The following is a 27,215-nucleotide window of genomic DNA, read 5'->3' as shown; positions in this document are numbered from 1 at the left end:
AAAAATTGGAATCTGATCCAATTACATTACAAGGTCCCTCTTTTCGCTGATGAAATGATTCTCTTTCAGTGTGCTCGTGAATTCTTGAAGGTATGTTACAGATATCAACTTCATCCAAAACAATTGAAATAAGTGTTTGCACCTCCTTGCACTGCTGTAAACATTCACTTGTGCCCTCTTTAAACTTTCTTCCAGTCTCTATTTAAGGGGCAGACGCTAGTAAAACTACGCAGCTGTCTGCCCTCTCTCTTTCTCTCTGTAAACCAAGCCAGCTGTCTGCCCTCCACCTCTGACCTTGTTTTGATGAATACTGTTGTCTGTGTGTGTGTGTGTGAGTGTTTGAGTGCACACATACGTATGTGCGTGTGTGCATACATGTCAATGGGCTTTCAGTGCGACCCTTGACCTTTCGTGACTGACAGGCTAAATCTAGCCACCCTGCCTCTTGCTCTTGTTCTCGTCTCCTTTTCTCCCCTCTGTTTCCTGACTGATAGCCTGTCAGTGGGACAAGCACTCAGGCTCGGAAATTATGTGTGTGTGAGGGGGGAGTGGGGGTTGGGGGGGAAAGGGGGGCGTTGGGGGTTGTGTGCCAGTGAGACAGGGAGGGAAAGAGAGCACGTTCAAGTGTGTGTTTGTGTATAGGTGAAGGTGTGTGCACAACCTAAGGGGGTCGCAGAGGAAGACACTGTCCAGACATTTCAAAAATAACAACCCATATAGTCGTGAAGTTGTGTGTTTGATTGTGTGTGTGTCTGTGTGTGTGTGTGTGTGTGTGTGTTTGTCGTTGCAAAGAGTATCTGGTAATTATTTAGTCAGGCTTTGACCTTTGACCCTGCCCTTTGACCTCCCACATCCTGTTCAACTGGAGAGAAGATGGACACACATTCATACATATGCACAGACCCACACACACTCTGGGGTTTAAGGGGGTTTGTGTTTGTGTGGGCTGGGAGTAAATTCAGAGGTTTAGCGCTTTCACCAATGCGAGTAGTTCAGGGTAGAAAAGCACAACTGGACGATCAAGGAATGTGCGCAAAATTGATCAAACATGCCTCAGAGATACTGTTAACACACACATTAAGTAGGAGAAATAGAGAAAGGAGGCAGCTGTTATTGAAAGTTTTTGGACAATTACTGGCAATAACATTACCATTTCTTGATTACTGCATGCACCAGGGTTTTGTTCATTCAACAAAAATACCCCAAATAAAAAAAAAAAAAGATATTGCCTTGGCCGGCAAGTTATTTTTCCGACCAATACAATAAAGGAGAAGAAAAGCAGCAGGAGTTCGCTCTGGGCTCTTTCCCTGCTGGATTACATTACTTCGTTCTTTTGTGATAACATCTACTGAGAGCCTTATATTAGCCCTCATTATGCATGTCTAAGCTTTGTGTATTTGTGTGTGTATGTCTATGTGTACTGGGTAATCGCACCAGTGTATGATGTTTCCAGTTTGTTTTATGTTCTATAACCATATGCTGTATGTTCATTTGTGGTATGTCAAATATATATGTACAGTATGTGTAAGAGAACGAGACTCTTAATTGTCTCTTTTTTACAGCACATTAATGACAATAATTGTTTATTTTCTCATCTCTTAGATGCATTGTGTCCTATCCCCAGGACCCCTGGCTGCGCAGCTATAGCCACTGATGATTAAGCAACAATGCAGACAAAAATGAAGGTATGGTGGCCTCCCATTTTTATGGTTACTACTGCAGTGCCTGTTCGAACGGGCCGGTCGCTTGGCCTCCGTTATTGCTGCTTTCTCGGGAACCGCTCATCAATAAAACTCCACGCTCAACACTGCACTTCCTTGGGTCCTAAACTATACACCTGCCATAGCTGCATCCCCCAGCAATGTTGACGGAGAGCGAGCTGTACCCAACATGCCCTTTGGCAGTGAAACAGTTAATAAGGGTCCCCTCTCAATACACTACACAGTGTGCACATAACGCAGTGTTAATAAATGTGTCCCATACACCGCAAGTGATCGCACTTGACACTGCATGTCCTTGGGTGCTCAGCAATACATCCGCCAAGTGGGAAGTTGATCAGATGAAAGGTTGTCGAGAAAAATCAAAGGATGGACGGACAGAAAGACACTCACACACATTTAAGTTTGATGGATGGATAGTAATTTGATTATATGGTAAATCTGGTTATGTTTTTGCTTTGATCAGACTTATAGAATATAGTAAATACACTAGTTATAAGTGTCATGGTTGCATTGCCGTAGCCATATCTCAACACTGCAAATATCCCAGCAGTGATAGCAGCAAATATCCTCACGAGATGCATCAAAACAAAAGATAAAGAAGAGAATGTATAGTCGCATGATGACATTTATTTCACCAGTCTTCCCAAGGTATCAAACATTAAAACACACACAATAAAACAGTGCAGCAGTATAGAAAACAAAGTAAAAACAATAAAAATACTGCAGTGAAGTGGAATTCAATAAAATCACTTGAAAGCGCAGACTCAATTATGGTGAGGCTTGAGTTTAGCTGGAGGGGAAAACTTTGTTTTTAACTGCTGGGGCTGGGTGAATGGGTTGACTTGGTGCTTGGGTGAGATATTTGTCTGGGCAGTGTGTGTGCGAGAGTGTGTTAGTGCGAGTGTGTTTGTGTGTGAATGTTAACGGATGTCTGTGTATGTAAGCCACACAGACCCTATCCTTAATTCCAGGGTGAGCTTGGACTTCCTCCCCTTTCAAGTCTTCTTGTCAACACAGACTGACACGAGATGTTTCTAAATGAGTCATCTCTCTTTCTCACTCATTCTTCCTTTACTGAGATGTTTGTTGTTCTTATAATATCCTTCTATTGTAAACAGCTAATTTAGCAGCTACAGCATATTTCAACTGTTATTTGGCCGATAAATGATGTGATAAGATTTTTTAAATGATTCTGATGGCCTGCATTTTGGTTTGTGGAAAGGAATAAACATGGCGGTGCAGTTGATGTGTTGATTTTATTTGTTTAATGGTTGGATCTTTGAGGGTAAACGGTTGGGCATGCATTTCTCTCTGTCACACTGTCTTTTATGATACTAGCAAAAGGAGTTGCCAAAGTGAGAGATATTAAAAATCCTATCCATAAGGGGCTTTAATATAATTATGGCAACTGTAAGTCTTAAATTAGTGTTATATTACTGTTTAAGTTATTTGTTTCGTAACCTCTTCTCTCTCACAGCAATTTCCGTTGTCACTTTACCTATAAAAGAAAACTGCAGTACATCTTTATATCGAATATAGTGTTGACCGCCCACATGGGATGTTCTCTAAGTTCCCAAAGGTGTTAGTTGTCAAGCCTTCAGCTGTGTGCTTGTTCAATGTCACCTCACACCAGACCTCACCTTGGTGGCTTTTCACCTTTTGAAGGGTGAACTTTAACCTTCAGAGAAATGACCTTTGATCTTAACAGGTCCTAATAGTGCAGAGAGGACTGCTGGTGACAGGAGACAGATGGAAACACACATACATGTAAATGCAGATACACATGTGCCAGTGCGCAGGCATGAGACACTCTAATAGAGTGGAAAGCTTTGCTCTGTAGGCCTGAGGAGTGACAGGAGAACCGTGGGGACACACACAGACAGAGCTCGGCTTACACAGGAAACTGCTGAGACATGCAGGTCATGTCTGTTTCCATGTTTACGGACCGAGGCAGACCAGCACATACTCATTCACTGCGTAATCAAATTCTGTTGGACAAAGTTTTGGCTAAGACAGCATTGCTTGCTTGACAAAGTGGTAGCTGGTTTTGTCCACCGAGGACTACAGGTCAGCTTGACTTTGTTTTATTACTGTTGTTTGAGAACATGTATGCAAGTGTGCACAAACTCTCAAGAACATGCATGAATACTGCACATGCATACACCTCACCTACAGTAATTGAGTTTTCTGAAGGTTAAACTGGACACAAACTAATCTGTTTTGGCCTCCAAGGGCAACCCTCCCCTGAAATAATGAGCTTCGTAGTTTACCCTTTACTAAACCTCCCCAGTAGACCACAGATGGCCTTTCAATTACCAAGCTAAAACATGCAGAATGGCAATGCATGGCATTATCAATGGACATGCAACAGGGACCACCTTCTCGGTAAGCAGGCGAGCACGCACGCACACGCACACGCACACACACACACACACACAGTTGCAGACATGCTCAGGCACATGATGACAAATACACAAGCATATGGTGTATGTACACACACTTGCATGTGTGGACACGCACACATAGAGCCAGATTACTTTGCCTATGTGCTTAGCAAGCAATCTTTGTTGGGGTCACCACTCCTCACCCCTGCAGTGCACCAATCTATAAAGCCAGCCCTCTGGGACACAGTCAAGCCAAAGTGTTTGTAGAGTGATCTGAAGTTAGTTTCTGTGCTGCTGCTGCAGCTGCTGCTGCTGACTGGTCTACCTTCTAAATGGAGTATGCAAGCAAAAGAAGGCAGACTGTGAGGTTTTTGATTCTATCAACTCATCCATGTGACATCAGACCATGTTCTCTCTGATTTGCCCTGATAACTCTTCACCACTCACCGTGTTACTTTAGACAGGTCGTTATATCCAAAGTAAGAAAACAGACTTTTTTGAAGTATTTCCACAATAATACAATATAGTATAAAATGATGTACTTTTTTATGATCAAAATGTTGTCATATGCCCATTTAAGTGTTGGAATGTTCAAATCCTCACTCCTGTGACATTTTCTATGGAATGGATCAGCATTACTTTACCATATGGTGTTAAACCTTTGAGATGCCAATCACCTGCTGTCACTGAACAAAGTGTTAAACAGTTGCTGCTGATTGTGGGCGAGTTGACCAACAGCTTCATTTGTCATGATCTATTATGAAAATAACATATGTGCACTTTTTTATACAATATTTATAGAATATATGCTGATAGATGGAAAAACAAATCATGATGGGGAACCTCTGTAATCTTTACATTTCAGTGTGACAGCTAAATGTTGCTTTTGGATGATTTTAGTGTGAAATGTTTGCCTGAATGTGTATTTTTTTCAAATAGGCTCATTCTCTGACATGATGAGATGAGACAGTTGTGAAAAGCTATATGTATGCAAGTCCTACTGTTTAGGAATATATCATTCTCTATTGATATGCTAAAAAGACATTTGGGATTTTGGGGTTTTAAAGGCAGATATCCAACAGGGATTCGTGGGCTAGCAGAGGGTAGCTGCATAATCAGCTCCACCATCAGCTAACTGATGTTCTGCACACTAGAGATGGGATTTCTGGGTCAGTGTGTGCATGTGTCTGTGTGTGTGTGTGGTATGTGTGTGTGTGTGTGTCTGTGTGGTGTGTGGTGTGTGTGTGTGAGTGTGTGGCGGTAGTGGTGGGGGTTTGTTCTTTTATCTCCATGAATGTGTGCATGTCTGCATGTGTCCTTTCTGCATGCGTATGCATGTGTTCAGTCTACGTCTGTATGCTAATCTGTGTGTTTATGTGTGTGTGTCAGGGGCTGCGACCTCTTTCCCCACAGGGAGGACAGTCCCAGTCTCATTAGGGAAGAGAGACTGAGTGAGACGGACAGATAGACAGACAGATGGGAAGGAAGAGAACAAACAAAAACACAGAAGATGGGGGGGAAAGAAACACGGGGAGCAGCAGTGGAAAGCAGGCATAGAATGTATTAGGGGTCAAAGGTCACTTATGCATTACCCCAATGAGCAGAAAGGGCCATGGCAAAGGAGGTCATAGCAGTTTTTTTATTCACACATACACACACACACACACACATCTCCCACTTCCCTCCATATGATATATGTCACAATCCAGACTTGACTGTAGTTTAATTAAATCAAGAGGCTGTGTGGGTGTTTGAGGTTTAGGAAACAGGGGAAGAGGGGGTGTGGGGGTAGATGGCAAAAGTGTGTGTGCTTATATAGACAGAAAATTTGTTTGTTCGGTTCCATGTGTGTATAAAATCACCCAGGGCTCTGTCTGTATATGTGTGTGTGGTGGCGCGCATGTGTGTCGGTGTCTGTGTACGTGTGTGTTTGATTACTCAGATCTTAAGAGTCTTCATCCAGCCTGTTTGGCGATGTTGACACAGAAGGCATGGTCAACATTTATTTTAAGTTAGAATAAGGGTATGGTATCTTTTTTTTGTTCAGACAGAGCAAGGTTTATGTAAGAACAGAGAGAAAGAGGAGGGAGGGGGGAAGAAACTACAAGAGCAGCTATAAGTCTGAGAAAATCAAAGGACAAAATGTAGCTCTGGTTATTGTACACACGTATCATATTCAAGTCATTAAAGGATATTGAAATCACACTTTGTGGGAGAAAGAAAAAAGGACTGGGGGTGAGAGAGAGGCAGAGGTTGAGTGATCGGGGGAAATGCTGAGTGAACGTCATGATAATCCCAGAAAAAAAGAATAGCACTGAAGTACAAAGCAACCACAACTGAAGCCCTAAACCTCAAGGAAGCCCACCACCTTATGATTACAGAGCCATGCGGTTTATCTGGCAGGAGGTTCTTATATTTATTACAGTCATAATCTAAACTCCTCCTGTGTTCATTTTACAAAATGTAGGCAAACACATGCCTAAAAGATCAGGTTCTTTAACATTTGTGACTTTTCCCGAAAACTCACACTTCGTAGTATCCCAGTGTACACACACTGTAACAAAGCTCTTCTCATATTGCCGAGCTAGAGACATTTACACTGCCGACTTGAATGCAGATACCATGCCGTTAGATCACTGCAAATGTTTTTCATCTTTGTGTATTGCCTCTGAGAAAGTGAGAGATGGAGGGGTTAAGGACGAGAGAAAGATCGATGGATATAGAGAGAAGAAAATGCGGAGAAACAGCCGAAGGGAAACAGAGCGTTGGAGCGAGAAACAGACAGGGAGCACAGACCGGGATGGAGTGAGAGTCAGAGACGGAAAAAAGAGAGGGAGAGAATTAAAGTAACCACAACAGAAGCCCAAAGCCCACTAAGTCCCCTTCTCCTTATGATGGTGGGGTGTGGTGTTGGGGATCTGGCACAACTTCCTACAGTACAGCCCCTCTCTAAACATCTCATATATACACCCAGTCAGAGACAAAGTCACAGCTAACCACATCACAACGTTTGTGCATATGTGTGTCTTTGCTCGCGGGCTCACAGAAAACATACGCTGCCTGAGCACGTCAGAGCTGTCTCTTGATCTCATCTGTCTTTTTATTGCCTAATCCCTGTCTCTCTCCTCATTCCTCCCTTACTCCTTACAGTATATGTACCCCCCATTTCTGTCCCTCTTCTTCTCCCCTCACCCCCCAACCCCCCTCTCCACGTTTTCCCTTAAGGTTTAGAATATAACCGTAGCTGCTCCGGCAACAGATGATCCTTTCCATTCATGCCAATAAAGGTGGTGCCTTTTCCTACCCTCGCACACATCTGTCTTTCTCTTTGGGTTTGATACGGGCCTTTGCTCATTGAACCTTTCAAAGTGTTCCCGTTTGCCATGGATGAGTTTCAGCCAACCCACCATATGGGTCATTCATGCACTCTCCCAATGGGTTGAGAGTGAGACGATGGTTTGCTCATGAATGTTTCATTCTGGTTTACGTAACAGTGGCTCAGCTCTTTGGTAGCACACACTGAATGTATGATTACAAAATGCTGTCTGTTCCTTCTCGTCCTCGTCTTACTCTGTGTCTGTCAGTCAGTCAGTCTCTCATACGTTCTCTGTCCCTTTAAATTAGCGTCTCCTTCGCTTTCTGTCTCATTTTTTTTAAATAACATGGAATCAAGACATATCATCATCACACTGCACCCTCTCTCATTTTCTTTCATTTGAACCTGCCTTATTGCCATGACAGTTTGCATTTGTGTTAAAGCATTTATGGAGGGAAATAGTAGATAAAGGACAGTCGGCATACCAAAATATGATAATTGTAAAAATAATAATAATAATTATGATCTCTATACACGCAGTAAAACTAAATAAAGATGACTAGAGTAAATATAAAACCGTACAAATCTGCATCAAAAGAAACATAATGACATACACTGAAGAATATTTTCAAAAACGTAATACATTAAATTAAATATTTGGGAAGAATGTTGAATAACAGTTATGATAAATCTCAACAGGTAGAAATTGTTTAGCTTGAGATGGAAACGGATGACCAAGAATCTCTAGCCACATTTTAGGCTGTGCGAAAATGTACTTTAGGTATTTTCTTTCTCCAACCTGTTATATTGTGGCATAAGTACTTGCAGACTGTTGTGTCAACTTTTCTTCCCACTCTCTTCTGCTATTGTTTTTGCATTCCTCTATGTATGACGGAAGGCTTCATGTTGCTTTTAGCAAACATGCTTCTATGTTCTTGCCTACGACTACTAAAGTAGGCATACATTTTGTCCTCCTCGGGCAGAAGCTTCCTTGTGTGAGTCTGTCCGATATTCAGATACAATAAACATCTCAATCAACTTATTAAGTTCAAACTTTCAAGTTCCCTGCCTCTAAGGGCAGGATATATGTACATGAAAGCACAGTTCAAATTTCATTCAATTTGTGTGCAGAATCTGCCTGTAATTAGCGTCTGATTCATGAAGGCAGCAGATAATTACACAATCAGTGACTGGTGCTGCCTTCTAGGCGCATTCTGTGAGGGAAGCAGGATCGACTTTGTGAAACATTTCTGTGTGTGTCAGATCAAGGCATTCTGTACCCACCCACTTTTTGGTGGGTCCAATCAAATGAAAAGGGTTATATTTAAATCCCTCTTGTTACTGTACACAGCTCAAATATTCCATGTCACCGGGAAATACATCACAGTGCAGAAGCTAAAGACGCTCTGATGTCCGCATCACTGGGACTTTAATACCTGTTCAAATTAACACATCAAATAATTTCCTTGTCTCAGTCAAGCAATCCCCACTGTCTCTATTGACAGACATGCATCCAAACACAATCCACTCTCACATATTGCAAAGACACAATAGATAGGACAGTGTGAGCGAGTCCTCCATCAGCTGTTCTCCAACCGCAGCTCCAAAAGCTGCCATTACATCTTAGCTGCGGTGCTAAGTGAGGACACCACGATGTATGAGTCAGGTCCTCTCCGCCATTGAGCCGAGTCCCTCTCACCACCCATAAACGTGAAAATAGTTAATGTGTTTCCATGCTGGTTCAAATGCCTATTTCTAGATCAGTCGTGGTCCAACCTCAGTTCCTTACGTACGTAGCCACCACTAGTGTGTGTGTCAGGGTCTTTTAGCTTCATATAAACATGGTGCTGAGCAGACAGTCACTCATAAATGTCAGCGTAGGTCTCCACCTTTTGGCAGATAAGTTTTAGCAGGGGCTTAACATGCCACCGAATATAGTTTGGCTATTATCATTCAAACATATTAGGACCCATGTTATCAAAGTAATAATAATCATCTCCTTAATTTTCTCATGTCATGTCTTCTCACATCTCACTCTCTGTCTTTATCTCTTACTTGGTCAATGTCGCTGACTTACTCTCTGTCTAGGTGTTTGCAGTGGTGATAACTACGAGTCAGGCCTTCTGGCATGTTTTGTTGAGATTTTCTCTCTCTCACTCTCCGTCAGGTCGACATTTAGTAGACTGTGAAGCTGACAGACGATGCCCATGAATGATGAATGATGACTGGAGGTCTGTCTGGTGCCAACAGAATGCATAATACAGCATATATACAGCGATTCCAGTCCTCCCCATCAGACACACGGTGCAGTTACTGTATCATATCATTGGCAGATCTGCTATGGGCAGAAAAGTACAGCCACTTAAAGTGGAAAGACACCAAAAACAGCATTCAGGCATGAGTGTCAACAATGCACAGTGCCAACAAATCAACCACCAGTGCCTGGGCGTCCTTTATTGACAAAGTGAAAGACGAGGTCAAAGACCCTTTACGATTACTGTTATGTAAAAATGTAATTGTTTTTATATTATGGTCTGGGTGAATACCCGATTCTGACTGGCTGCAGAGTGTCCATTAATTCCTTATGATGGACACCTACTAAGTAGTTCTGATCTGTTCACCATTCTAAAAAAATTAAAATATATGTATATCCTTCAATCAGAGGACCGGCGGTTCGATCCCCGGCTCTGCTAGTCCATGTCGATGTGTCCTTGTGCAAGACACTTAACCACAAATTGCTCCCGCAGGCTGTTCCTGCGGTGTAGCAATGTTAGATAGTTCTGATGACCATGCAAGTGGCACCTTGCATGGTAGCTCCTGCCATCAGTGTATGCATGGGTGTGAATGGGTGAAGTACATGTAGTGAAAAAGCGCTTTGAGTGGTCGGAAGACTAGAAATGCGTTATACAAGAACAGTCCATTTACCCAATTCTTTTCTTAAGACCGGTCTACATAAAGCAGTTTATTTGACCCCACTTAACCAGCTGAATATGTGCAGAACTTTTCCATCCATCATCACATCACCGTTTTCAATATAGTTTATTAATAGTTTTTGACCTTTGAAAGAAGATGTGGGAGTGCATCTTTTCCTGCATACAGTATGTCTGTGTACATTTTGTGGAGTGGGTGGCACCAGACACGTACATCTTATGGACATGTCTATACGCCTGCATGTCTGTGTGTATCTGATTGTGTGGGCTTAGTTCTACCAAGGGTGTACAGGGTGTGCAGGTTTGTTTCTGTGCCTGGTTCTGCACGCATGCATGTGCTGCAGATGCCTGTACTGTAGATGTCTGTGTTCTAGTATAGAATCATTTGCAGTTATGCCAGTGTGTGTGTGTGTGTGTGTGTGTGTATGTGTGTGTGTTCCTAGTATGTAGGTCACCAATATATTCCTGATGAGGTCTAGTCCTCTGGAGAACTCTACAGATATGAGGGCCTAAATTAGACACTATTATCTGTGTGTGTGTGTGTGTGTAACTGTGTGAGAGAGTGAACTAGACACCATTATCAGACAAGAGCCTCACAGGCATGTCATTTCAATTTTGTGCACATGCATGCTTTTACATGTAAAGAGCATTATCATGAGTGTGTTTGTCCGTCTATGTGCGTAGGTGTTAAATTGCATGCTATTTCCAACATAATGTATTTGTGTATGTGTGTGTGAAAATGACACACTGGTACCATCTGACAGGCTGCCTGTTACCACTGACCTGGGACAGTAAACCTCAACCCTCAGTTTTAACGACCGTTGGCTCAGAAAGCCTGTCCATATTGCTGTTGCCGAGCCAAACTGCTAATAAGCCTCAAGCACCACTCCAAAAGAACTAGGTGGCCATTGGCAAAGCAGTGGCTGCGTGTTAAGGTGTTGCCAACTGAGGAAACACATATAACATCCATACGGGTTGTGTTTGTAGCATGAGGGATGGGAAAAAGTGACTTCATAATGTGTAAAATGTGCTAAATTCAGTGTTTTTCTTGCTTGAAATACATTTAAAATAAGAACTTAAAAAGAACTGTCATGCATTGCTTCTTTTATTAAGCACTTTTGTATGGCTAAAGAACCAAGGGCAATGATAATGAGGCTTCTTTTAAGCTTACAGAATTCCGCATTCTGTGTCACTTCCTCAATAAAAATAGCATAGTTGCTGCTCTACGACAGTTTGTTGAAACATCGTATGTAATTCCCCTTCATTTCAGGATGTCTACTTTTCCAGCTGGCCTACTGTTGGTAAGTCACAGGGACAATACCACATGCAGCCAAATCTGTCAAACCAATTGATGAATTTTGCCAGAGCTCAGCCCAAAAGTTACACTGAACCTGAGAGAGATAAAATAGGAGTGAGAATGTCTACCTTTGAAAAGCTTCATGCTTTGACCAAATCATATGCTGTCACTCCTAAGCTTTAGAAGGCCTGCACTTTTCATCAAAGCTCTTGATGGCTACCTTTCACAGTACTGTCGAATACACCCTCAAAAGCTTCCCTCCCTCCTTTCCTCCAGTCCCCTCCCAAATCTCTTTCTTCTTCCCTCCAATGTCTGCTACCCCTCTTCCCTGCCTCTCCTTCCCCCTCCCTCGATCCTTCCATTCCCCTTGTCCTTAATCCCTCCATCCCTCCCTCCTCAATCAAATCCTCAAATCCCTCCAGGTTTTTTTTCTTTCTCTGTGCATGTGTGACTTCAGTACTGTCAAGGTAGATGAAACATGAGGAATTCAGATTCATCACAGTCATAACCTGCCATGATAATAATCCACTACTATTCTTCCCATGTGGCGGTAGGCCGATGTTACTGGCCTTTTCGGGATTTATTTGCATATTTGTTTCCCCTTTGTTTCTCTTGATGAATTATTTACTGCGGAATGAAATGACAGCAGAGATCACTGATGATTGCTGTCGCGGGTGGATGGGTGCCTTTTTCCTCTTTGTAATTATTCCCTTTTTTCCTGATTTTCAATCAAGTTTTTCCACTCATGTTCCCCCGGTGACAACAGACGAGAAGCCTAACAAAACACACACACACGCACACATACACACACACATTTAGCATTTCTAGTGGAACCTTTCCACTGTCTAGCGGGAACGCAGCTTCCTTTGTTGTTGCAGTGATTACAGAGTAGGAAACAGCAGGAAAAAAAAGAGGAGAGAAGGGAGAGAGTAGGGAACAAATGGGAAAAAATATACTGTAAACACAAATGTGCTGGGAGGGCCACCTCCCACACACAGGACAAATGAGTGAAAACTCACTCACACATGAATCCTGTTTTAAATCATCTGACCAATCGTGGGACTTCATTAGCATAAGATGAACCACAACTACTAATTGAACGGTAGTGGTTGTGATCCGTTGGAGTCAAGTTTGAACAGAAAGTCAAAATGAGCCTCCAGGAGCTTAAGGTGAGGATCGTGTACATATTTACACATCAAACAATTTCTTCAGAGTTGTAATCACAGCGAGTTGTGTCCACATAGGTGATGTGATTGTAAGCCTCAGAAATTGTATCTACCAGGGTACACACACTCACACACACACCACACTGCCACACTGTCCCGGTATTGCCCTATCCAGAAATAACAATGCATAATTCATGTCCCGAAGTCTCGTCTGCAGACAAAAGTCAGCGTTTGCATATATTATTTATTGAAAACAGCTCACATGATGAATCCTTTAACAAACAGAGCTTCCAGTAAGCATTGTAGCTATTTCTTCTTCTCTTGCTGTTTGTGTTTTGGCATGGATTTAAGTGGGCTCATTAGCAAAGATGAGGATGTAAGGAGAGGAGGGGAATGGCAGGGGAGAGAGACGGTGAGAAAGGGGGAGTGAGAGAAGAAATGAGGCCAAAGGATAAAGGAATCATTTTTGTAAAGGTATGAATTAATGAGAGGCTTGTGCATCACAAGCTAATTAATTTAACAATGAAATGCTTTAGGGACTAAGTTCTACCTTTCAGGACTTCATCTCATTTATAGAGTAAAAGTTTACTATTGCTGCCCAGTGGGTATTTGAAATTGACTTAACTGCATTGCAAAACCTGGAGGTGTCATTATATAATAATCAAATATTTTCTTGTGCTTGATGCAGTGCTACTACAGTCTAAAAATCCAGCGGAATTAGTACAAGAAAAGTGCCTAGCACACGTACAGACACGCACACTGTCACAGTTACACTTGTTGTGCGGACAGTTTGCCTTGAGAATGGGAGGCAATTTATTGTAGAGTGAAAGGAGCATTTGCCATCCTATGCTAATGCAGCCATCACTTATCCAGAGAACTTGCATTTTTTTTTCCTGCTTCTACTCCACCCCTTCACCATCCATCAATCATCCAAGGCATGAGGTATTATCTTTGCGGAACATTTTATATTCAGTCTCCCCTTAGATGGGGTGGACGCACACCCATACACACACGCAGTCATTTTTGCTAAATCAAAAAAAAAAAAAAAAAAAGATATATCAAATCTGGTCTAGCAAAGGCTGAATAATTGATGTGTTATGTTAAAAAAGGAATGAAATAATCATACCCTGTAGGATGTTGGAGGAACATCAAACCCAGTGTAGGAGCTTGGCAGACTGGGCTGAGCAGGGTAGGGGCCGTATGTCTTTGGGACGGCTGCCCTGTGAAATAATTATGAATAGCAAAGAGTTAGAGGATTAGGAGATTTTTGTTCTGCACTGTACCTGACACTTTGTGCGTGCCCACCCATGCTTTTTTACAGCATGACCAAGGTACATGTATCCTGCATTAATACAGCAGGATTTTACGAAAAACTGTTTGGTTTGTTGGGCTGGGAAACATTCCAGCAGGCCTGCACAAATGTGTAAATGACTGCAGTAGAAAAAGGCACATTGCTCACAAGAAGTGCTGATCTAATAGGAAGATATTGGAGCCAATCCGTAAGCAATGCATCTCAGGGGTGCAGCAACAGCTTAGCCAGCATGTTGGACTTCAGTATCAGCAAATTGTTCCATTTCCAAATCAAAAACTCATCTGATTTTGCTTGCCAAGGTTACATTACTTAAATACACAAAGTTTGAAACAGATGTGAGTGTAATAAAACTATGATATTCCAATTAAATATAAACAACTTTAATTGAATTTACTCATCGTAATATTTTTTATTTTTATTTTTACTTCACCATTTACCAAATAGAACGAAACATTTTTGTATCTGCTGAAAAAAAAGACCACTCCAGACTAATGAGTATGCATAGTGTTCAGTTCTGACCACACATATTCGTCTTGGGGGATGGTTTATAATAAACTATCAACACTCAGCTTCACTGTGCTATAAGCTCATGGTGATGAAATGGAATAATATCTGCCTGTTTGCTACCGTGGACTAGTGGGCCTCGTTTTCATGGCTATAAAAGTCAGCCATGAATATATAAACTGTACATCTCTTAGACCCCCCCCCCACACACACACACCACTATGCATCAGTGCTTCAAATGAAGATAAACTGTTTTTTATGTTTAGGACCACCTTTTAAGATTGTCCCCATTTGGGATGCAACAACAGTGTATGATGAATACATTCATTCCAAGCTCCAGTGAGGGCTGTGCAGCCGTGCATCTCTGACCGATACTTTTTTATGATTGTATGAAGGCTGTACAGTATAGATTTCCCCATACAGCCACAGAGGGATATAAATGTTTATTATTATTACTGGTTCAGTTTCCCATTCGCCATCTGCTTTTTTTTTTTTGCCCACCAGTTCCAATTTGCGTTTAACGAATGATCTCAGGGAATGAGATGTGGTGGGGTCAAGAGGTGCATTTGCTCTCTTTTACTCTGCGGGGGTTGGAATTAGGATTTTATAGATAGTTAGGGGTACTGTGCATACAAATAACGGACACTGTGTGACCAACATGATGAGTTGCTGGAGAGAGGGTGAGGAGGGAGGGTGATTGACTAAAAAAGTGTCCTGTAAACTCAAGGAGTCAGAGTGGAGAGGCTTATTTAGGGTGATGACCCCAAATACAACCTTGGCATGACCGTGTTACTCTGTGGGGAACAAAGAGACAACATTTGAAATAACTTGTCTGCGTCCGTCAAAGATAAACGCATGAAATATGGTCAGCGTGCGTCAAGCTCTTATAAATTCAGAGCAGATGTGTAAACCTCTCGGTGGATGGTTATAGGGTTAGAAAACTGGCAAATGTTGGCATATCGTCTTTGGTCCCTCTTTTGCTTTACTCCTTAAAACTCTGCTTTCCATCCCGTATCTGAGCACTCTGACTTAGTGTTCTACTCTGGGGGCCTTATTTTATTAATTCACTGTTTCCTCTGTTACAGCCCCCTGTCTATATAGTCCACATTGCGAGAAGACCACCTCACAGGGATTTTCCACTTCACCAGGTAACCACAAAGGAAGAAAAGAAGCACATTATCCACATGTACAACATACCCCCCCCCCCCCCCCCCCCAACACACACACACACACACGCGCAATACTGACCACCAGCACAGCAAGAAACACGCGCTCGCACACACACCATACTATCTTCATGAGGTGTTATACATCAGTGACCACCAACACAGGGTCTCAGTGTTCTCTAATCCACAACCAGGCTGAATAAGGCGCTCCATGCAATGGGGGGGGATTACACTGTCGGATTAATGGGACTTTTAATTTGAGTCATTGTGAGTGCCTATGATAATACGAATAGGTGCAGGAAAGAATACCATTGCCTCTATATGATATTGTTAAATGTGTTACAACTGCACACTTCATCTACTGCATTCACAGCTGTGACACAGACACACACATGCACACACACTGTGAAGATGAGCATACAGAAGCTTTAGAAGACTTAATGCTATTACTATGAAAACTACTGTAGCTGTTGGCACAGCCACCGCTACATCATCAGGTAGAATTATGACAAGTACATTTACTCTTTTTACTTTTACTACTATAGGGCTTGGAAAAGTGTTGTAATGTAAAGTCACTCATCTGCCATACAATTTAATTGGAGAGAACGTTACCTTCTTACCTTCCCATGTGAAACAGAAACTGAATTACTTCTTCCATCTTCACGAATACAGTGTGACGTTAAATGCAAGTCAACGTGTGTTCATAACTGATTGATGAATGAAAGAAGGCAAAATGCACCTGATAGAAACTTTGCACTTGTAAGCCCCTCAAATACCCAGCTACGAATATACAATGATTCATCCTTTAATCACCTTTAGTTTAGTTAGCTCAGCAAATACTGTATAGTAATATATAGCACATGTTAGCGCATAGTTTGATGCCTGCTACCTAAATAGGTCCAAGATGGAGAGAGGAAGAGAGAAAGGAAAAGAAGAGGCCAACAGTCGGGCAGAAACAAAGCGAGAGAGAACGGCCCAAAGAACTTCAGCAGCAGAGTGAAGGAAGCTTGGTGAATGGATGGGTACAGGGAGGGAGTGGAAAAGAGAGCTGTTTAGTGTTTACCATTCCGAAAGGCAACAACAGAAGCACAGACTTAAGCATAACCATGGGTAAACAAAGGCAGGCTTAGAGAACAGCAGCACATTTTTATTTTTATTCTCCTTCTTTTCTCCTTTTTTCTTCTCTTTTGTGCATTCTACCCGAAACCCGACAGCTGCTCTGATTACAAAATAATTGTATGCTAATTAAATAAATTTGGATTGATTATATTTTGCACAAGGTCAGTGTGGTGCATGATGATTGCATCATCCTGGGAAAGAGAATACAACAACTAAACCCTACAATCTTAGTGGTTGTTGAGCTATTTTGCTTATTAAAACCACAGCGTTGAACTTGCTCTTCAAAACTGGCTTTTCTGAAACTGCTGGTTGGAATATGAATCAATCCCTTTCCTTAAAATTAAAAACAACAAAAACTCAACAGATGTTGAGAGGAAGCTGAACATTGACCGTTTTACCTCTTGTGCAAAGGTTGGGGAACTATTTGAATTGTTATTTGACCTGTGTCATTCTAACTCTGGCTTATTTCCAAATTCCACATACACGCTTACATATGTTCTCTGGATGCCAACCAAATGTATCAAAAACTTGAACAGCCACACATTATGTGATGCCTCGCAGCATCTCTTTAAGTTTAATTTACTGTCTTGGGAAGTTTGCTTCTAAACAAATCATCTGCTGAGTTACTTCTTCAAAGCCGCACTTTTGAATAACGACCTCCATAAATGTAATTATTGCGCAACACAAACAAACATAAGAAATGAAAAATAAGGTAAATATTATAGGGTTAGGCTTTTGAATACTTGTTTTCCCTTTTCTTGACACCCCACTGACTTGTAAGGCCTACATTATTTATTTGGTTTTGTTTTTTTCTTATTAGGCCTTGTGTACGGCAACCTGCCTCGCAGAAAGCGATTACCATCAGCCCAATGAAAGAGCTATTTACATATTTGTATTCAGGTCTTTGAATAAGCTGTATGCATCATGCTAATATACCATACAAGATATTACTGCTCAGATTTCTGAGGCAGGGATAAGTGTCACATATAACAGACCGCGCCAGTGAGAGATGCCTTTACATAGAAACAGAGAGGTTGACATTTGATTAGCATTGCATACCCGTAGTCAGTTAATATTTATATTATTGAAAGACCAGTATTGTGATGCAACAAAATCAAAGTTAAATCTGCCACTTTCATTTATTTTCCATCCTTTGCTTTCATGTCAATGTATGCATGATATGGTTAGACAAAGCCAAACAAAGATCTTGTATATCCATGATGCATAACTTTTAATCTGGATACTCTTCTTGAGCAAACAACAGACAGGCTCAGTCAGGTGCAACTTTGACAAAATCAAAATGGAGAAATGCATCTTCATGCAGAATGAAGACAGCAAATAAATCAAGGAAGTTGTAGATTCCCCAACTTGTAATCTTTTTAGTGATTCCGTTGCACAAATGATAAACCTCAACATTGCTAGCAAGCAAGAATGACTCGAGAATGTAAATATACATGCTGAAACAACAAAATAGCAAAAAACATAACTTCAGCGCCAAAATGTAATGTCCCCCTTTTTTTACGAGGAGGTGCACATTTGAATATAGCTGCTAAAATTGTAATGTTTTACAGTAAACATGGGAATGGGATGTGCTTCAAATTGGCAAATTGCGACACCCTCGTTGATATGGAGATGCATTTGGCAGGGAAAATGGCACGCCTCATATATTATGTTACAAAAATAGACATTTGAAAGAAAAGTCTGGTGCTGTAAGCAGGAAATTGGGGGTAAATTGGCACATCCACCCAGCTTTACATTAATTGTGCTCGTGCTATTGTCAGGGTGTTGCAGGGTGACAGACAGATGGGTGAGGGCTGACACATGTTTTTGGAGGAGTTTAAAATTCAAATGCTCCTCATGTGTGAATACAGACACCTAGGGTAATCAACTGGCTGTGTGTATGAGGTGTTAGTGACTGCAGCGCTCTATTTACCCATAAGCCTCTCTGTCCCTGCCCGTCTTGCTGTCAGAGTCTCTCCCTTGCAGTCTGGTGTCAGGTACACTGGCACACTGTCATGTTTGCTGACTGATAAGAATCGTCCTGTTAGGAGAAATAAACATACTTTAGCAAAATTTTATATAAAAAAAATTAGGTTTAAATTATGGAGGCAATGCATTTATTTCTGTTTGAGCTCCTGGTACGACTGATCTCAATGCTATTAAAAATGCATTCACTGGTAATACCCTCCCACACGTCCTTCTCCATCTCCCTTCCCCTGTCTCCCTCTGTAGCGCACTCATCATTGGTATCTCTGTCTCTTTGTGTCAGTTCACTTCATTTTATTGGCATGGCGTGTGATTCACTGTCTCTATCTCTTTTTGTTCAGTTCAGTTTTTTTTCTCTCCTTTCATTCTGTGTCTCCATCCCTCTCTCGCTTCTCTCTTCAAAAATCTGGCATGGAATCGAGACAGGAGAGCGCCTGCTGTTTTTTCTGACACACTCTTCCTCTCTTAAATCAAAACCAGCTGAGGCGAAATCAGGTTATTACCTGAGCTGTGTTTTTGCTTGCTCCCTCACATCCATTCTTCCATTTTTGCTCAAGGTCTATGAAATTCTTCACTCCGAGAAGAAACAGAGGGTAGCCAGTCAGTCGGAGGAACGGGTGAGAGTTGGATTCGAAAGGGGATTGCTGCATAAATAAAGCAGAATGAAATAAATTCTGAAGTGTGAGATGGATGCTTGACATGGTTCGTGACCATGTGTGTGTTTGTGCATATGCTTGCCTCTCAGCCTCCCTCCAAACCCCCCCCCAAGATACACACAATCACATTATATAGGGTGGTGTCGACTGTCTGGCCCGGGTTTGTTGTGGTCAGATATTTTTAGATTTTTTTCTCAGCCTTCTATCTTAGGAGAGAAAAAAAGCATCGACCACAGCGTTTGTCTGTGTATGATCTTATAAGGAGACAGTCTGTGAATTAACTTTTAGAGTTGAGACAGGGATAGAGGGAGAGGGAAAAGAAGTTGACTGACGGGGGAATAAGGGACGATAAGAAGAGAAATTCTAGAGTCAGAATTCAGAAACCCAAATAACTGCAAATACCTAAGAGAGAGAGAGGGGGTGGGGGCAGAGAGTGATGGGGGAGGAAGAGAGTGATGATGAAAGAGGTAGCTATACTATAGGTCCTAATTTTCATAAAAGGTGAGAGGGGAGGATGGCGGGATGGAGAGAAAGAAAAAGTGGTGATTTTTATAGATAGCAACCTTGAAAAAGTCTGCTCTGAAGTGATAGATTGATGGATGGAAAAGGAGGAAATAAGCTATAATAAATAGGACAGGCTGAAAAGTTGAAGGAGAGTAGTCCAAAACAGCAAGAATGGTCAGTAAACAGCATGGCAGAGAGTCAAGCAGGCATACACAACCGCTTCTAAAGACGAATGGAAAAAAGATGGTGGAATGGCTGTATGAATGATGGACGATCAGCAATGATGAAGGATGAATGATGGATTGGAGGAGGAGAGAGGGCGGGGGAGTTGTAAACAAGTCTGAATAACCTCATAACAGAGGCGAATCCACAGGAGGAAGGATGGATGGACGGTAGGTTGTTATGCAGAATATAAAAGAAAGTCAGAATAAAGTAACTTTGAAGAGGGATAGAAAGATAGAGGAAAGAATGAAAGGATGGGGATCACAGAAGCAGCATGAAAAAGTAAAAAATGAAAAAAATGGATATGTCTGTAATAGGATATAAAGAGCTGTGAACTAAAAAGATACATGGGAATTGTTTTATATAAATAGATTAGAGACTAGGTTAGATGCTCTCTCAAAACAAATATAGGATGGATTTTGGAGATGCGGGAGGGATGGCAGTGTGTTTACAAGTGTGTTTGTCTGTCTTTTTGTGTCGCTACAGGGCCCAAGTGACAGGGCCAGACTGTCACTTTTGTGCTTCTTCGCCCTGTCAGCGACAGCTCCACGACATTATCACAAAACTTGCACTCTACACAACAGACCGAATGAGCACACTTGACCACTTGACCATAGGAAAGCAAAGAAAAGGAACCAGGCCAGCGCAAATGGAAAGATTGAAATAGCTTCAACAGAGAAAAACTGCAAAAACAGCTTATTTTTTTCAACTAAAATGTGACTATGATTTATTCAGCTGAAATATAATTGGAGCCCCGACTTGCATGCTATAGGGAGGTTCCTTTCCAGTCCAATTCACCTGATATGTCTTTGAACTGGGGGAAACGGGAACACCTGGTTAAAAGCTACACAGACATATGGAGGGAAAAAAGGCAAACTTCAATAAAAGCCCCATTGACCCTGTTGAGGATCAAACTCACGAGAGTTTTGCTTTGAAGAGACGGCGCTTACCACTGAGCTTCTGTGCCACCTCTATCATTTCACTCATCGGACAAAAGGTGATTGTGGTATTAACTTGGTTACTTCACATGTGTTGCTTGAGGCAATTTTGTCAATGAAAAGTCACTTTTAGCCAAAGTTAAAAAACCTGCTTCATTAAACTGCTGCATGTGCGTACTGTGTCATGTAGTTTTAATGTATGCAGAGTTAAATACAGATTCCCCCCCTGTTTTATTGCTGTTCTGATGTTACAGTAATGCTCCCACCTTGAAATAACACTATTCAATTCTATTTTTAAAACTGTTTCAGAATATTTACATGTGCGATTTCAAACATGAACACATCTTAGTCTAGGATTAATGAATGAAATGAATTCATGACTTTTCCAAACGGCCTCCATTCCACAGTGAAGGGGGACTAAACAAGGCTCCGCTGTATTCATCCCAGCAGCCCAGCCTCTCTCACCTGTGCAAATTACTGTGTGTAAACAGACTGGATCACACTAGCTTCATGTGGTTAGCCACTTCCCTAGCGGGGACTTGGTCTACTCAGGAGAAATAAGCCATTTCCTGTTCACTGGGGAAAAGATATGGCCAACTGTAACCAACTGTAATTCTTTCCAGGTGGTGGCTGGATTTTTTAAAATCTTTTTAGAGGACGTACAGTACTCGACAGGAAACATGTTCAGCAGTGTAAAGTCTCTTAAAGCTATAGGGTTGATAATGTTGTGAAATTTGTTGAAATTTTAATGACATCCTGACAGCCCTCAATAAATCAAACACTGACAAAACAACAACAACCCGGGCTGTCCAGCCTGTTCTCATTCTCAGGGCGTCAAATACTGGTGCTTTGTCACGCCCTTCGCCATCCGATACCGACACACAAGGCACCCTTTAGTGTCCGGGCTTTCAAGTAACTATAATTAGGGAGACGGCTGGATCAAACAAATACAGGACTTTTAACCCGGAGACTGGTGATCCAAAACCGGTGTTCGAGTCCCAAAGTGTTGTTGAGTTATTTTGAAGTTACATGTATTCAGTACTTATACATTGTTGAAGTTTTTACCTCCTACCCTCTGTTATATACTTATTTTAAACCGAACCATGATGTTTATCCTAAACCTCACTAAGTGGTTTTGTTGCCTGAACCTAAGAAAGTGTTTTTGTTTGAATTCACAACATAAACCACATGCTTACCGCGGGTGTAGTGGAGTGTCATATGTTGACACGCTGGGTTAGAAAGTAATGCCAGAGGATATCATCAAGCGTCAAAGAGTTCAGATGAGAATGTGTTGCGCTGTTGCAGGACTGTGATAAGCCCGTCCAATCATTTCATTCTATGTGCCCGTCCACTGTCTCTTGGAGCTAGTGCTGCTAGCAATTTGTGTGGTTATTTGGGTGGATATATTTTAAATTATAATGTATTCTTGCGAGTTTCTAAACTTTACCATGCCTACCTTTAAACTTTTATTTTCACTGGTTTAATTTCTTTAAAACATGCAAACTATATACAGTTTTCATGATTAAATATCACAGCTCTTTAATTAAAAACATTTAAGTAAGCTTATTCTACTAGTTACGACTTTAGATAATTCCAGTTGGGGCAATATGAAACTGGGTATGTGGCATGACATTTATGCACACAATTTAATTTGGTAATCCTGTATTGATATGACACATGTAGAGTCATGTAATTATATGTCACACTCAGCTTAAAGTAATATTTAACTTTACGTAAGCATTTCAATTTTTTCCGGTGCTGTTCCAAGGACCCAGTTAGCTCCATCTTGCAGTAATCTAAGCGTGAAGGCTGAATGCAAAGCAAACAGAAATACAAGATTGGTTTGAAGATGTATAATATTTCTATATAAAAACTGTAACTGTTGGTAGAAGTATTGTCAGTCCTCAAGACATATTTTAGCACTTTAGTTGCATCTCTTAGATAGAATGTTTGAATCATGTGGACTCATCCAAATAATTATAATAATAAAAAAAAACACATCTGGAAACAGTCTGACTTTGGTTGTAAACGCAGCACAGAAGCTGTCTTACTTGAAAAATCCTCTTTCAGCATCAGATGTGAGCAGTACATCCTCGGCTCTTCCTCTTGTTTATCAGACCGATCATCTCGGAGATAATGTTGAGAAAAGACACTTTTCTTAATTGGTTTATATCACTTTGTCACATAATTTGATGTATTTTTAATGAATCACATTGCAAACTTGGGAAAATCCTGAACGCTACTGATCTGATCTGACAACTTATTTTAGAGGCCGACTCCTCCTGATCTTCGGTGGTATGCATGTTGTAAAATATCTATCAGGGAAGTAAAAAAAATACACACAAACGGAAGTATGCTCAGGTTTTTTTTTGTGTGACAATAATGCGGTAAGTTTTGCATTAATTATACACAAATAATCAAATATTTATCACACATTTAAATATTGAAAATGAGTATCAGCATTTCAAGTGTACGAGTTAGTAAGATCATAAATACACAATGAGCTTGAGCTACAAGAATATATGATGTGATATGTGTTAATGCTTTGGATGGATCATTTATAAATCCTATGAACCTTTTAACTGGTTTCTATTATTACGTTATTACATAAATATCCTCACAAGGTCATTTCAAACACTGCTCTAATTTCCAAGCCTGCCCTTGTGCTTGTGTGTGTGTGTGTGTGTGATAAAGAAGCATTCCAGCCACAGTGGAGGCATGTCCTGGCTAATCCACAGGCCAAAACACACAGGCGGTTAAGTTTCCATGACCTCAACTCCATGCTGCTTGAACATGCACACGCATCCTGTACACACACACACACACACAAACACACGTGTACACACACAATATTGTGTCTTCTTCTTGCTGTAGCTCTCTTTTCTTTTCTTTTTTCCTTTCTCCCCTCCTGCTGACTTTCATCTCTTTCTCTCGCTGCTGCCTCCTCTCTCTGAATTGCAACGTTTTGTCAATTACCATTCAGTTCATTGTTAACCCACTGAGGAAAAGCAAAGTGTGTTCTGTAATACCACAGGAGTTCTGTCGTCTTCAGAACAATTACGTCAATTAGCTCGCATTTAAATGGTTTCCAGAGAGGAGAAGCTAGGCTAATAACAGTCCAATGAAGTGACAACCAACCAATTAATCTCACTCTAATTGCTCAGTAGGTACCGTCAATCAGTCATAATCTCCCCCTCTCTCTCTCTCTGCTTTGTTTCTTGCTTTTCGCACACATTCCACCACTCAGTGGCCTGATTTACCAACTGTCAATCAATCAAATATAAACTCGCCCTCCCGTCCCCTCTGGAGATGGTGGTGCATTCCAGTGTGTTGACATCACGGCCATGCTGCGAGTCAGCACATTTGGCTTCTAACATAACAGTGAGAAATACTGTGTTGACAAGAACAATCACTTGGAGAGAGGAAACTATAAGACAGAAAGTAGAGAAAAAAAAATGAAAGAATGAGACACAAACCCATATTTCAAGGAATGGGGTGAGTATTACTTTTGGACCAACAGTGACCCATAATCAAAAACGCATAACCATTTAAGAGCTTAATGCATGCAGCTTAGATCAATTAACACAAACATAAATTCACTGAAACAGTCTGTATGCAGCAGACTGATGATCGATTGCTGGATCACTGTGTCACATCTCACAGCCTGTCTTTGAACTAACAGTCTCATAAGCTCAAATGTTTTCCTTAGAGATTTACTCTAAGTACTATTTTTAGAATGTGTCTGGAACGCTACGGTCTTTACACTCACTTTGAACGGCCTCTACTATTAATACTGTAGCTGTTCAACGAGGGCTCAGGTGTTCAGAGACTTGATAAAGCTAATTCATCCAACAATGAATGTCTTCTATGATTCTTTTTCCATTTCCTCGCGTTGAAAGGAGCTGTTGTTGTCGTTAGCTGAAGCCTATCGAGGGCCAGATGTATGCCGTGATGCATTAGGCCGAGTCTGTCGACGAATCAGAGACTGTGTTGCTGAATGGGCAACAGTGCATAACAGTACTGATCTCAAGAGTACATGCACAATGGAATAACATGATATTCAACACATTCTAGTTTAAGCAGATCAGTGCTGTTTGGGCAGCAACCAAAGTAATGAGCAGAATATCACGAGTGTAATAAATAATGTAGATTATTATGGGCGCACTTGGATAGTATTGAAAGGCGTGCGCCCAGGGTGTACTGAGCAATCCATTAATATATTGCTGTTATTCCGTGTTTAGACATTTTATTATAATAGGAGACTATTCCCTCTGAAGTATGCTCAACCGACAGCCGGGCCTGTGTCAAGGCACCCCGCCAGGGGCTCCCTCACATCTCTGAAAACTATCGCAGCAAATTTCCAAACAGACGTTTTTTTTGGGATAAACTCACCACATATCGGTAATCTAAAAGGTAACTTTCTCGCATGGAAACATTTAAAAGCTTTTAGCCGAGCTCAAAATCGTTCTCAAGGCACCCAGACGCAATGCATTGTTGGGCAGCTGAGTGTGTTCAGTAGGCTCACGTTTCACACGGAGAAATTCCTGCTAATGTATACATCCTGGCATTTCTTGAGAACACAAAATCCCCAAACTATACAGCGTGAATGCACGACATACTCAAATTTACGTAAGACTTAGTTTGAATGTTAATATGCAAGATAATAGAAATCACCAATGAAGTGGCTCCTTTAATGCTCACTTCCTGAAATCTTCCTGAAAAATTCCCATCATTGACTGATGTGTCAGGCACAGGCACGCCAGGCTATAAACTAACAATTACAACTGTATATATCACCACTGACACCTTTACATCAGTCATTCCTAAGGTTATTAACATCAGTGTGCGTATGAGTTTTCAACACATTTGTAGACTTTAAAGCTTTGCTCACCACATACATCTATTAGCTGAAGACTCCTAATCTCCAATAGTTACAGGAATTCCAATTGAATATCTTTATTTAGTCATTTGACAATATGTTTTGAGTTGGACATTCAGTTTGACGTGGTCTCACACACACCACAGCATTCTGTTCTACAGTACGAGCTAGAAACGCATTCAAATTCACCAAAAATGTCAGCTCTTACTAAAAATAGAGATTTCTGCACCGATATCACTACATATCTTATTCCACTTTTCTCAAGATATGCTGATAGAAAACATGCTTCATCATTGTTACGAAGCTAAGATTCACTTGATACCTTCCATTTAAGTTCATCTCTTTATCCAAAACAACAAAAATGAAAAATAGTATTTCATTTTGGTTAGATACTAGGATTTACCTCGATAGACATTATGAAGTTTTAGCTACAAGCATATTGTATCAAGTATACAACAGAGTGGAAGAGGAGATATGAGACATGAGTATTATCAAACATTAGTTGAAATCCACAGCATCATGAGTATATGTTATGTGCCTTGTGTAGCCATCATCACACGCCATGATGTGAAATATTGTTTTCCCTCACTGATGTTTAATTGTTCCTCGACCGATCTGCTCGTTCCCTTTTTCATTCTGGTTCCCACCACTAATTAGGAATGGGATTTAACGGCCTATGACTTTAGTGCAGGATCAGAACACGCCCAGCCATTATAAAAAGCCCAGGGACCCATAATGTGGTGTGGGCTTGGCGGCTAAAACCATGGGGTGGAGAGGAGGGGAGGGGAGAGCTGGTAACAGTTTCTCTTGGTAGCTCTTTGAATTGTTGGTTGTGTCCTTTCTCGCCTTTGGCCTGTCATGAGAGGTTTCTCTCCCCCCTTTTTGAAATGGTTTTCTGTTTGTGTCCTCTGCTCTCCGGCTCTTGTTCTCAATGTCTCTCTGTTTCTCTCTGTTCCACCAGTCTCACCTCGCTCTCTACCCTCCATCCCCTCTCTCACACTCTCTCACCCTCTCTCTCTCTCTCTCTCTCTCTGCCAGCCTCCCTTCCTCACTCACACACTCTCTCGCCACAGTAAGACCTAATATGAACTTTTGACAGGAGCTGGGATCTTTGT

General features: G+C 41.3%; 1 long non-coding RNA gene across 5 annotated transcripts in view; it reads left to right on the top strand.

Moving 5' to 3' along the window:
- Nucleotides 1-27,215, top strand: part of LOC142938214 (uncharacterized) — a 90,150-nt gene that overhangs the window by 54,933 nt on the left and 8,002 nt on the right. For 3 of the 5 annotated variants that reach the window (XR_012949541.1, XR_012949539.1, XR_012949537.1), the window contains exons 4-5: nt 1,603-1,685; nt 15,716-15,778. This is a non-coding gene — a long non-coding RNA (uncharacterized LOC142938214). The remainder of the gene's footprint in view (nt 1-1,602; nt 1,686-15,715; nt 15,779-27,215) is intronic. The other 2 variants (XR_012949540.1, XR_012949538.1) reach the window with 1 other exon arrangement.

The sequence above is a fragment of the Anarhichas minor genome, unplaced genomic scaffold, assembly GCF_050575085.1.
Source record: "Anarhichas minor isolate MPS153535 unplaced genomic scaffold, ASM5057508v1 ptg000080l, whole genome shotgun sequence".
NCBI classification, from domain to species: domain Eukaryota; kingdom Metazoa; phylum Chordata; class Actinopteri; order Perciformes; family Anarhichadidae; genus Anarhichas; species Anarhichas minor.
Note: the sequence above shows the minus strand (reverse complement) of the source record. Positions and strands in the feature narration are given on the sequence as shown.